Here is a 10,437-nt window from a genome sequence, read left to right on the forward strand (position 1 = left end):
CATTTAATTCTTCCCAAGTTGTTTTTATTTTTCTGAAATCCCTCTAGACCATTCACCTATACTATATAAGGAGCTCCCTTGTCTGTTGTCTATATTAATATGAACCATTCTCTATCCTAATTTTAGCCTGGAGTCAATCTCCTTGAAATTTCTTAGCTATGTATTCTGGCTATGACTACAGATTAGCCTGCCCTGATCAAGGAAAAATTTTATTCACTATTTTCTATAAATACTTGAGCAAGGTCAGTGACCATGAAAAGATTAATCTCCTGAACAGATAGCAGGAAGCTACACTTAAAAAAAGACTATACAGCAATGTCACTACTGGGTCTATACCCTGAAGAGATGATTTAAAAAAAGGGTAAAAACATCACTTGTACAAAAATATTTATAGTAGCTCTGTTGGTGTTGGAAAAAAAATTGGAAATTATGTGAATGTCCTTCAATTGGGGAATGGCTTAACAAACTGTGGTATATGTATGTCATGGAACACTATTGTTCTATTAGAAACCAGGAGGGATGGGAATTCAGGGAAGCCTGGAAAGATTTGCATGTACTGATAATGAGCAAGATAAGCAGAACCAGAAAACATTGTATACCCCAGCAGCAACATGGGGGTGATGATCAACCCTGATGGGCTTCCTCATCCCTTCAGTGCAACAACCAGGGACAATTTTGAGCAATCTGTATTCAGAGAAAGAAGTATGGACTTTGAGCAAAGACCAAAGACTATTACCGTCAAATTAGAAAAAAAAGCATTATATTATTATGTAATTTTACTATCTCATAATTTATTTTTCTTCCTTAAGGATATGATTTTTCTGTCATCACATTCAACTGAGATCAATGTATAACATGGAACCAATGTAAACATTAACAGAACGCCTTTTGTGGGGGGGGGGAGCAAGAATGGAGGAAAAATTGTAAAACTCAAAATAAACAAAATCCTTCTTTAAAAAAAAAGACTATACACCTATGATAACATCTGAGATTAGCAGAGTGATGTCAACCAGAGCTTACCACACTCAAAAACCATGTCTGAAATACCATATCTAACATGGAACAGGTTCATTGAAAGCAGCACATTGATGCCTCTAAAAGACAACGGTGTTCTTCCTGTGAGAGGAGTGGAGTTGCCCCTTCAGAGACAAAGAAAGGTTAAGCTAGGCTCAAAGTCACTAGAGCTAGAATCTGATTCTAGTTGAATTGACTCCAAATCCACTTTTTCTTTTACCTACATGATTCCGCACAATCAGTATAACAACTTGAAGGCATTCCTCAACTCATAGAGTAGATCCCAAAGACATGATTACAAGTTTCAAAGCATCCTGTGTTTTCATTTCTACTCAATAGCTTAGTTCATAAATCTCCATTGATGTTTAGGTTTATTAGTTCAAAGAAATTAGTAAAATAACATCATAAGAAAAGTAGTAATAAAGCATTTCCCTCATAATCTTGGGTCACACCCTTTTATGAATATTCTTTCAATGGGAAGATTGAGCACAAACAGAAATAGGAGTACAAGCATAGAAAAGGCATGGCCATAGTCAAGGTTCCTATGTGGAGGGAACAAATTCAGAGAACAAATATTAGCAAGAAATACACCAGTCTTCAACTCCCACTGCCATTTCTACAGGGCTGCTGGTGTTTTCTGGTAGAGTCAAAGAACTGCTCCCTCCAGTTCTGTTTTCCTGATATTCTCTCCAACAGAGACTCTGGTATATCTATCAGTTCTCTCCAGTCTCATGGCAGCTGCTACTAGGAATAGTTCCATGGAGCAGGTTGTTGTGGATTTCAGCTATCAGCTTCTGGCTTCCATTGGAGTCTTTAGCTGAAGGGCTATTATTTCCTCAAAATAAAAGTAAGGTCTTCAATGATCTTTTAGTTCAAAGCCCTAAAGCTTTCTTTACCTCCCCCCCAAAAAGTCAACAATCCTTAACACAATCAGCCAGAGATTAGCAAAAGTCCTTCTTAGTGAAGAGATAGGTGGGGAGCAAGAATCATATTGATTTATTTTTTCTTTTTTCCAAGGAGCTATCCATTTATTTCAGAGTATTGTTTACCAGGAGTGGGGAACCTCCAGCCTACAGGCCATTATTGGTCTGGAGTTGTCAAAGCAACCAAAGGTGAGACTCAAAATTCAATACATCTAGTAACTTTTTATGGATGATTAATTAAATGTTTGACCAAATATAGCCTGCAAATGATATTATAAATATCCAAATGGCCCTTGACAGAAAAAAAAGGTTCCCCATCCCTGGCTTAGACCATGCTTTTTTTCCTCAGAAGACAGCATCCCTTGTTCCAGGTGCAGTGCAGAGTCTCTTCCTGCTAACTAGAGCATTTCCAGATAGTGCTGGTTTGGAATTTCCTCCTGGTCACTAGGCCTTGGATTATTTAGTTACAAACCTACTTTGGCTTAAAATAAGTAGCCTTTATGCCTCCCTACTTGTCTTTGAAGGTTAGATGGCACATTATCAGCTTTCACTGTGGATGATGTCTCCAAAAAAATGCCTTTCTGGTCTCCCTTACAGATGAATGGATTTGGCGACAGTTATTATTTTCTACCCATTTAGTTACACTCCTGCCTATATTTTATTTATGTGGCCAGCAAAACCTATTCAAGCTTTCCACTTATATGTAAAGCACTTACTAGGTATTAGAGATGCAAAGTTTGTATAGGAAACAGACCCTGCCATCATGGTGCTTATGATTTAGTAAGATGAAGTCAACATTACTTCTAGTTGATCTTTCTGTTCCAAATTCTTTCATAAACCAGAAAATTGCATAACATTTTAGATTTTAGAGACTATTCGATTTCATATTTTATGTAAATATTTCCTTATTGATGATCTAACTATCAGACATTTAGAATTGGGATTCCAGTGACCATTCAGTGCAACTTCTTCATTTTATACCTGAGAAAACTAATATCTGGAGAGTATACTTTAAATGACTTGCCCAAGATCACAAGAATTTAGAGGCAGAGTTAAAATTTGAAGTTTGTTTTTTGGGGTTTTTTGCAAGGTAAATGGGGTTAAGTGACTAACCCAAGGCCACACAACTAGGTAATTATTAAGTGTCTGAGGCTGGATTTGAACTCAAGTATTCCTGACTCCAGGGCCAATGCTCTATCCATTGTGCCACCTAGCCACTCCCAGTGTTAAAATTTGAAGCCAGAGCCTATGAACTTCAAATCAACACCCTTTCCATTGTATCACATTGTCTCTTATGTGCTTTTATATGCTGACTCCAGGTTGCTGAGGGGATTGATAAACTCTAATGATAAAGGTCTTTCAGTGAAAGATCTGAAAAAACATACATGGGAAAAGAGGATTAGTACAAATAGAGCTCAAACAGGATAAACCAGACAGTCACTAAGTCTAGCCAGAGCCCGTGGGAGTGAGAAAGATAGGAGGAGTAACCATTTAATTCAATAAACATTTATGATTTATTTGCCATGTATTATTCTAAGTGCTGATGCAGCAAAAAGAGGCAAAAAACAATCCTTGTCCTAAGGAATTTACAGCATAATGAGAGACAACATGCAAACAAATATATACAAAATGAGTTTTATATAAGAGAAATAGGAAATATTTAAAGCAAGTAATTGGCGCAGTGTGTATAGCAGTCCTTGAGTTAGGAAGACTCTTCCTGAGTTCAAATTTGAACTCAGACACTTACTAGTTGTGTGACCCTGTGGTTGTCATCACTTAATGCTTTTTACCTCAGTTTTCTTATCTGTAAAAAGATCTGAATAAGGAAATAGCAAAACAATACAGTATCTTTGCCAAGAAAACCCAAAATGGGATCATGAAGAGTTGGACAAGACTGAAACAACTGTTTCAGAGACAACAGTTTGTAGCTGAATGAGAAACTGCAGATATATTGAAGAGGAATTGAAAAATGTAAAATCAACGGAGATGAGTTTTTTCCTGTTTACAAATTTAATTTTAATAAATGTTAATTTTTTTAAATTTTAAAATGTTTTATATATTTATCTTCCAATAACACACAATAGTAGTTTTCACCAATCTTTTTTTTGTAAGGTTTTGAGTTTTACATTTTCTGCCTCGCTCCCTTCCCTACCCTCTCCTCCTGATAGGAAACAATCTAATATAGACTCTATAGGTTGTAAAAGAAGAATCAAATCCAAATTTAAAAAAAAACATTAGAGGGAAAAAAATACAATATATAAAACACCTTCTAAAAATTAAAGATAGTAAGCTTTGGTCTGCATTTAAACTCCACAGTTCCCTCTCTGGATATGAATAGTATTTTCTTTTTTAAAAAAATTATAAAATGTATTTATTTTTATTTTTGTACAAATGTGTTTTTATAATTAATAAAATATTCTTGTTTAAGAGTAAACATAATACCCCCTCCCCATGAAGAATATAGACCCTCATGAGAATAAAGTAAAGAGAAAAAAATATATGTTAATCTTGAATGATAATACAATGAAAATATATTCATTGAAAATAATCATTTAATGGAAATATATTAAACAGTACTGTATATGGACAACCTATATCAGATTACTAGCTACCTTGGAGAAGAGGTAGGAAAGAAAGGATGGTTGAAAAATGTGGAACTCAAAAGTTTACAAAAAGATGAATGTTAAAACTATCTTTGCATGTAATTGAAAAGAGATTAAAAAATAACATTAAAAATAAAACAGTCATTTAATACAACTGATCCTTATAAGAATACAAACATTTTTAACATTATGTTCTAATTCCCTGAAATGACTTAGCTGGGAAGACCCAACCAAACCTGTCTAAGGAAACACAGGTGCAATAGTAATTTGCCAAATCAAAACTATGAAGGACAACATTGCAAGGCTGACATGAGGGTGAGAAGTAGCAGTTCAAACCCTGAAAAGTCAATACGGAGTCTGTCAGATATACACGAAGGAGAGCAGTAAGCATTGGTGATTTGGAGATTTGTCTCAGCATCTTCCTTACGCCAGATGACATTATTTTTCAGAGGTGGCATGCTGACTCTGCTCCCTCCTTGCTTCACTTCAATGATAACATGAATCCAAACTCATGCATGTTTATATCAGTGTCATATCTCTTAGAAATAAACATCTAGAGATAGTGAGAAACATGTCTGATTTATTTGCTTTGCACAGCCCCCAATTTAGTGCTCTCTTAATAAATTCTGATTGATGATAATGAGCACAGTCTGCTCTCTACTTAATATAGCACATGCAAAGGACAAAACAAACAAAATTATGCTAATACTTTAAAAGTATGAAAGGCAATGTGATATAGTGGCTAGAGAACTCTGATTAGAATCAGGAAAAGTTGGGTTCAAATCCTCCACTGACATATACTGGCTATGGGAGTCTAAGAAAGTCATATATCTCCTTGTTACCTTCAAATCACTTTAAGATCGTAAGAAGAATTACCAACTTGAATTTGTAGAGGGAGTTCTTGCAGGTAAGCTCCCTAACCTGCCTTTTGTCTCTCCAGAAGCTCCTGCCACACTGCCGATTACCTGATAGTTGACATGGAAGAGAGCAGATGGTTTGAGCTCTCTGAATTCAACTCCTCTCAATTCAGGAGAATAGAAGATCGGGACTACCAATTTAGATGAAATTCACAAATTTTGTGGATTTAGGCCATATCTAGGAGATTTGTGAAAGATACTTTGAGTTCTAGTTTTTAAATCTTCAATTTAGTTCTAGACTTTGCAATAACAGTAGTGATTAATTTCCCAAACCTTGTTATAAGGCATGCCCAACAGCTGTGAAGGGAAAGGAAAAAAACATTTATATAGTTCCTACTTTAGGCTAAAAAAAGTACTGTTTTTTTTACAGATACCTAATTTGATTTTCACAACCCTGGAAAATTGATGCCATTATAATTCCCATTTTACAGTTGAGGAAACTGAGGCAGCTGGTGATTAAGTCACAAAGGATCACATAGTGACTGAGGTGAGAGAATTTGGATTTGAACTCATCTTCCTGCTTCTAGGCCCAATATTCTATCCACAAAAATAGGTTACACCTCCAGTGAGTACCTTAAAACAGTTTTCTAATCTCTGAGTTGTGAGACCCTGGGAATAGGAGAGCTGGAGAGGCACAAGAAAGCAATAGACCAGATGATTGTCTGATGCCTAGGACAACTTTTGTTTATTTTTTTGTTTTTGTTTTTTTAGGTTTTTTGTAAGGCAAACAGGGTTAAGTGGCTTGCCCAAGGCCACACAGCTAGGTAATTATTAAGTGTCTGAGACCAGATTTGAACCCAGGTACTCCTGACTCCAGGGCCGGTGCTTTATCCACTATGCCACCTAGCCGCCCCTGGACAACTTTTAATAACATCCACTTTTCCCCTGTGAAAACAAAGTTCAAATCAAAGCTAACAAAATAAGACTAAATTTTAATAAGGATTAATTATTTCCAATTGGTGAAGAGATAATAGAAAAACAACCCCTGGGTTGGATGGTAAATTTCCCAATGATATAGCCTTTCTCTTTCCTCTCTGCATATTTTAAATCCTCCCCATCTTTCAAGATCCAACCTACATCCTTCTTTCCTCTGAGCTTACTCAAGTCCCTCTAGACCCCAGTAATTCCTGCCTTCTCTATCCTATAGCCCATGTTATATACATTCCTCATTTATCAGTATCATAAATAAGACTTACAAAATTTCTTAGAACTATGCTTTGAACTATTGTTTATCTTAGTATATTTGTTTACTTTTTCAACCAGCTTATTTATGAAAATGTCTCAATTAGACTATATGCTTCTTGATGAAAGAGATTGCACCTGCTCTCTCTTGATATCTTCAATAGCATCTCACAGAAAAATCTAGTACATAATACACATTCAATATTGATTGTTGATTAATTTTGACAATAAATATTGATCAGTTTTAAAATCAATAGTGAATTGAATAGAAGTACTAGATCAGAAGTCAGATATTTCTGGGTTAAGAAAAAAATATTGTAAGGAAAGACAAAGTGGACTTTTTTTGTTGTTGTTATTCAGTCTTACTTGACTTTCTTTTTTTAATTTATTTTTTATTCTCATTTTGTACAAATTTTTTTTACATTAATAAAATATTCTTGTTTACAAGTAAACAAAATACCCCTCCCCCCATGAATATAGATAGACTTGCTTGGGTGAAAAAAGTAAAGAGAGTAAAAAAAATTAAAATTAAAAAAATAATAGTAATAATTGTAGGTATGGCCAGGTGGCACAATGGACGAAGCACCAGCCCTGGAGCCACGAGAACCTGAGCCCACATCCAACCTCGTAAACACAACAATCACCCAGCTGTGTGACATGCAAGCCACCTGATCCCCACTGCCCTGCAAAAACCAAAAAGAAGAAAATAAAAGACCCAAAATAAAATAAAATATTAATAATAGTAGGGGTGGCTGGGTGGTAGACAGAGCATTGGCCCTTGAGCCAGGAGCACCCGGGTCCAAATCCAGCCTCAGACACCCAAAGATCATCCTGCTATGTGGCCCCAGGCAGGCCACCCAGCCCCACTTGCCCTGCACCCTCCCCCAAATAATAATAATAACAAAAAATGTGCTTCAGTCTTTGTTCCAACACCAACAACTCTGTCATGGGTGGATCACATTCTTTATGATAAGTCCATCACAAAAGTTACTTCCATATTTTTCCAACGTTGCCATTGTTTATCGCAACTCCCTCCTTTCTTATTTCTCCACTACCATGTACTATATTTTCTCTCTCCTTTCACCCTGACTGTGCTGTAGGGTCGCTGAGTGGCGCAGCACACAAATCCCTGGTCCTGCGGCCAAGAAGCCCTGAGCCCCCATACCACCCCTTAGGCCCAGAATCCACCTGGCCCTATGGTCCTGGACAGGCCTTCCAATCTCAGCCCCTTGCAAGAAGTAAAAAATGAAAATGTGTTATATCTGACCACTCTCCCCCCATGGTCCATCCTCTCCTCCTTTATTCACATCCCCACCCCTTCCCCCTGCTCCCCCCTCCTTCTTACTCTAGATGTCTATACCCCATTGAGTATATATGCTGTTTCCTCTCCTAGCCATCTCTGATGAGAGCAAAGGTTCCCTCATTCCCCCTTGCTTCCTCCCTTGCATATCATTGCAATAGCTCATTGTAATAAAAAAAATCTTATTATGTGAAATATCTTGGACTATTCCCCCTCTCCTTTTTCTTTCTCCCATTCCATTTCCTTTTTTTTCTATTGACTCCATTTTTACACCTTATTTTATCTTCGAATTCAGCTTTCTCCTGTGCTTCAACTATAAAAGCTCCCTCTGCCTGCTCTATTAACTGAGAAGGTCCATATGAGTATTATCAGTGTCATTTTTCTATGCAGGAATACATGCAGTTCATCCTCAGTAAGTCCCTCATAGTTCCCCCCTCTCCTCCAATCTCCATGCTTCACCTGAATCCTGTATCTGAAGATCAAACCTTCTGTTCAGCTCTGGCCATTCCAAAAGAAACATTTGAAATTCCTCTGGTTCATTGAAAGTCCATCTTTTTCCCTGGAAGAGGACATTCGGCCTTGCTGGGTAGTTCCTTCTTGGCTGCATTCTAAGCTCTTTTGCCTTCTGGTATATTGTATTCCAAGCCCTACGAGCTTCCAATGTAGTTGGTGCTAAGACCTGTGTGATCCTGACTGCGGCTCCACGATATTTGAACTGTGTCCTTCTGACTGCTTGTACTATTTTCTCTTTGACTTGGGAGTTCTGCAACTTGGCTATAATATTCTTAGGGGTTGATTTTTTGAGATCTCTTTCTTGGGGGGATTGGTGGATTCTCTCCATTTCTATTTTGCCCTCTGCTTCTAGAATATCAGGGCAATTTTCCTGTAGTAATTGTTTGAAAATGATGTCAAGGCTCTTTTCCTGATCATGACTTTCAGGTATTCCAATAATTTTTAAATTATCTTTCCTAAATCTGTTTTCCATATCAGTTGTTTTTTCAATGAGATATTTCACATTTTCTTCTAATTTTTCATTTTTTTGGTTTTGAAGTATTGATTCCTGATTTCTGATAAATTCATCAATCTCCCTGAATTCTATTCTTTGTCTGAAGGATTTGTTCTCCTCAGAGAGTTTTCTTATCTCTTTTTCCATCTGGCCAATTTTGCTTTTTAAAGCATTCTTCTCCTCCATAACTTTTTGAACTGTTTTATCCATTTGACCTAAGCTGGTTTTTAGCATGCTATTTTCTTCAGCATTTTTTTGGATTTCCTTGATTAAGGTGCTGACTTCATTTTCATGTTTTTCCTGCATCTCTCTCTCCTTTCTTTTCCCAGTTTTTCTTCCAACTTCCTCATTTGATTTTCAAAGTCTTTTTTGAGCTCTGTCATAGCCTGAGCCCAATTTCTGTTTTTCTTGGAGTCTTTAGATGCAGGAGCTTGTGCTTCCTCATCTTCAGACTGAGTATTTTGATCCTTCTCGGGCTCATTTGCAAAATATTTCTCAATAGTCTTCCTTTTGTTTCTCTGATTGCTCATTTTCCCAGCCTGGGCCTGGTTTTGGGGTGCTTCCTGAGCTTTTGGGACATTCCCACAAGGGTCTCAGTGTGTGTGGCTCTGTCCTCCCTCCTGATCTGTGAATGACCATAAGCACCCCCCTCCGCTACGGGGCTGAGGTGGAGGGGGGCCTGCTTTTCTATGGGGGGGCCTAGACTGAGATCAGGATCTGAATGTTGTCAGAGCCCCAAAGTCCTGTTCCTGAAGCAGAGGACAGAGCTCAGCTCACTCCCCTTCCTCAGCTCAATGGGCTCATGCCCTGGAGGCTCCTGCTTACCAGCTCAGCCTGCTTCTGTTTCCAGATCTGGACTGCAGAAAGACCAAGCTGCTGGCTATGTGCCCTGAGGGCTGGGCTCCACGTGCTCGCTCTGGCAGAGGTCCCCCGCTGTTCCCAGACTTTGTGCCCAGTGCTCCTCAGGGTGCAGCTCAGGAGACTCCCCCGCTGCTGTGAGCTGTGACTCCCAGCGCCCTGGGGCTGCCTCCTGGAGGCTGAAGTTCTTTGGCTCTGATGGGCCACCCCTCTGGCAGGCCGCCTCTCCAACCCCGGGGAGCAGAGCCTTTCTGCTCTTTTCCAGGTTACCTTGAGTAGGAGAACTGCCTCACTGGGTCCCTTTGTGGGTTCTGTCTCTCGAAAGTTTAGTTAGAGTCCTTAGCTTATGAGTTTTATCAGAGAGCTCCTAAGACTGGATCCCTTCTTGTAGCCATCTTGGCTCCGCCCCTTACTTGACTCTCAACAAAGTGGATTTTTAAGAGTGGAGAAAAAATGAAACTTTAATGCTAATGTGTTGACTATAAATCTTTAAATGGAGTTGTTTTAAATAGGATATATTATGAGTCAGATGAATTGCTTTATAGCTACATTTCCATCAACCTATATTTCTAGAGTTGTTTATTCTTTAAGTTAAACCATAAATCTTTGTATTTATCTCTATTAAGTTTCATTT

The sequence above is a fragment of the Macrotis lagotis genome, chromosome X (genome assembly GCF_037893015.1).
Source record: "Macrotis lagotis isolate mMagLag1 chromosome X, bilby.v1.9.chrom.fasta, whole genome shotgun sequence".
NCBI lineage: Eukaryota > Metazoa > Chordata > Mammalia > Peramelemorphia > Peramelidae > Macrotis > Macrotis lagotis.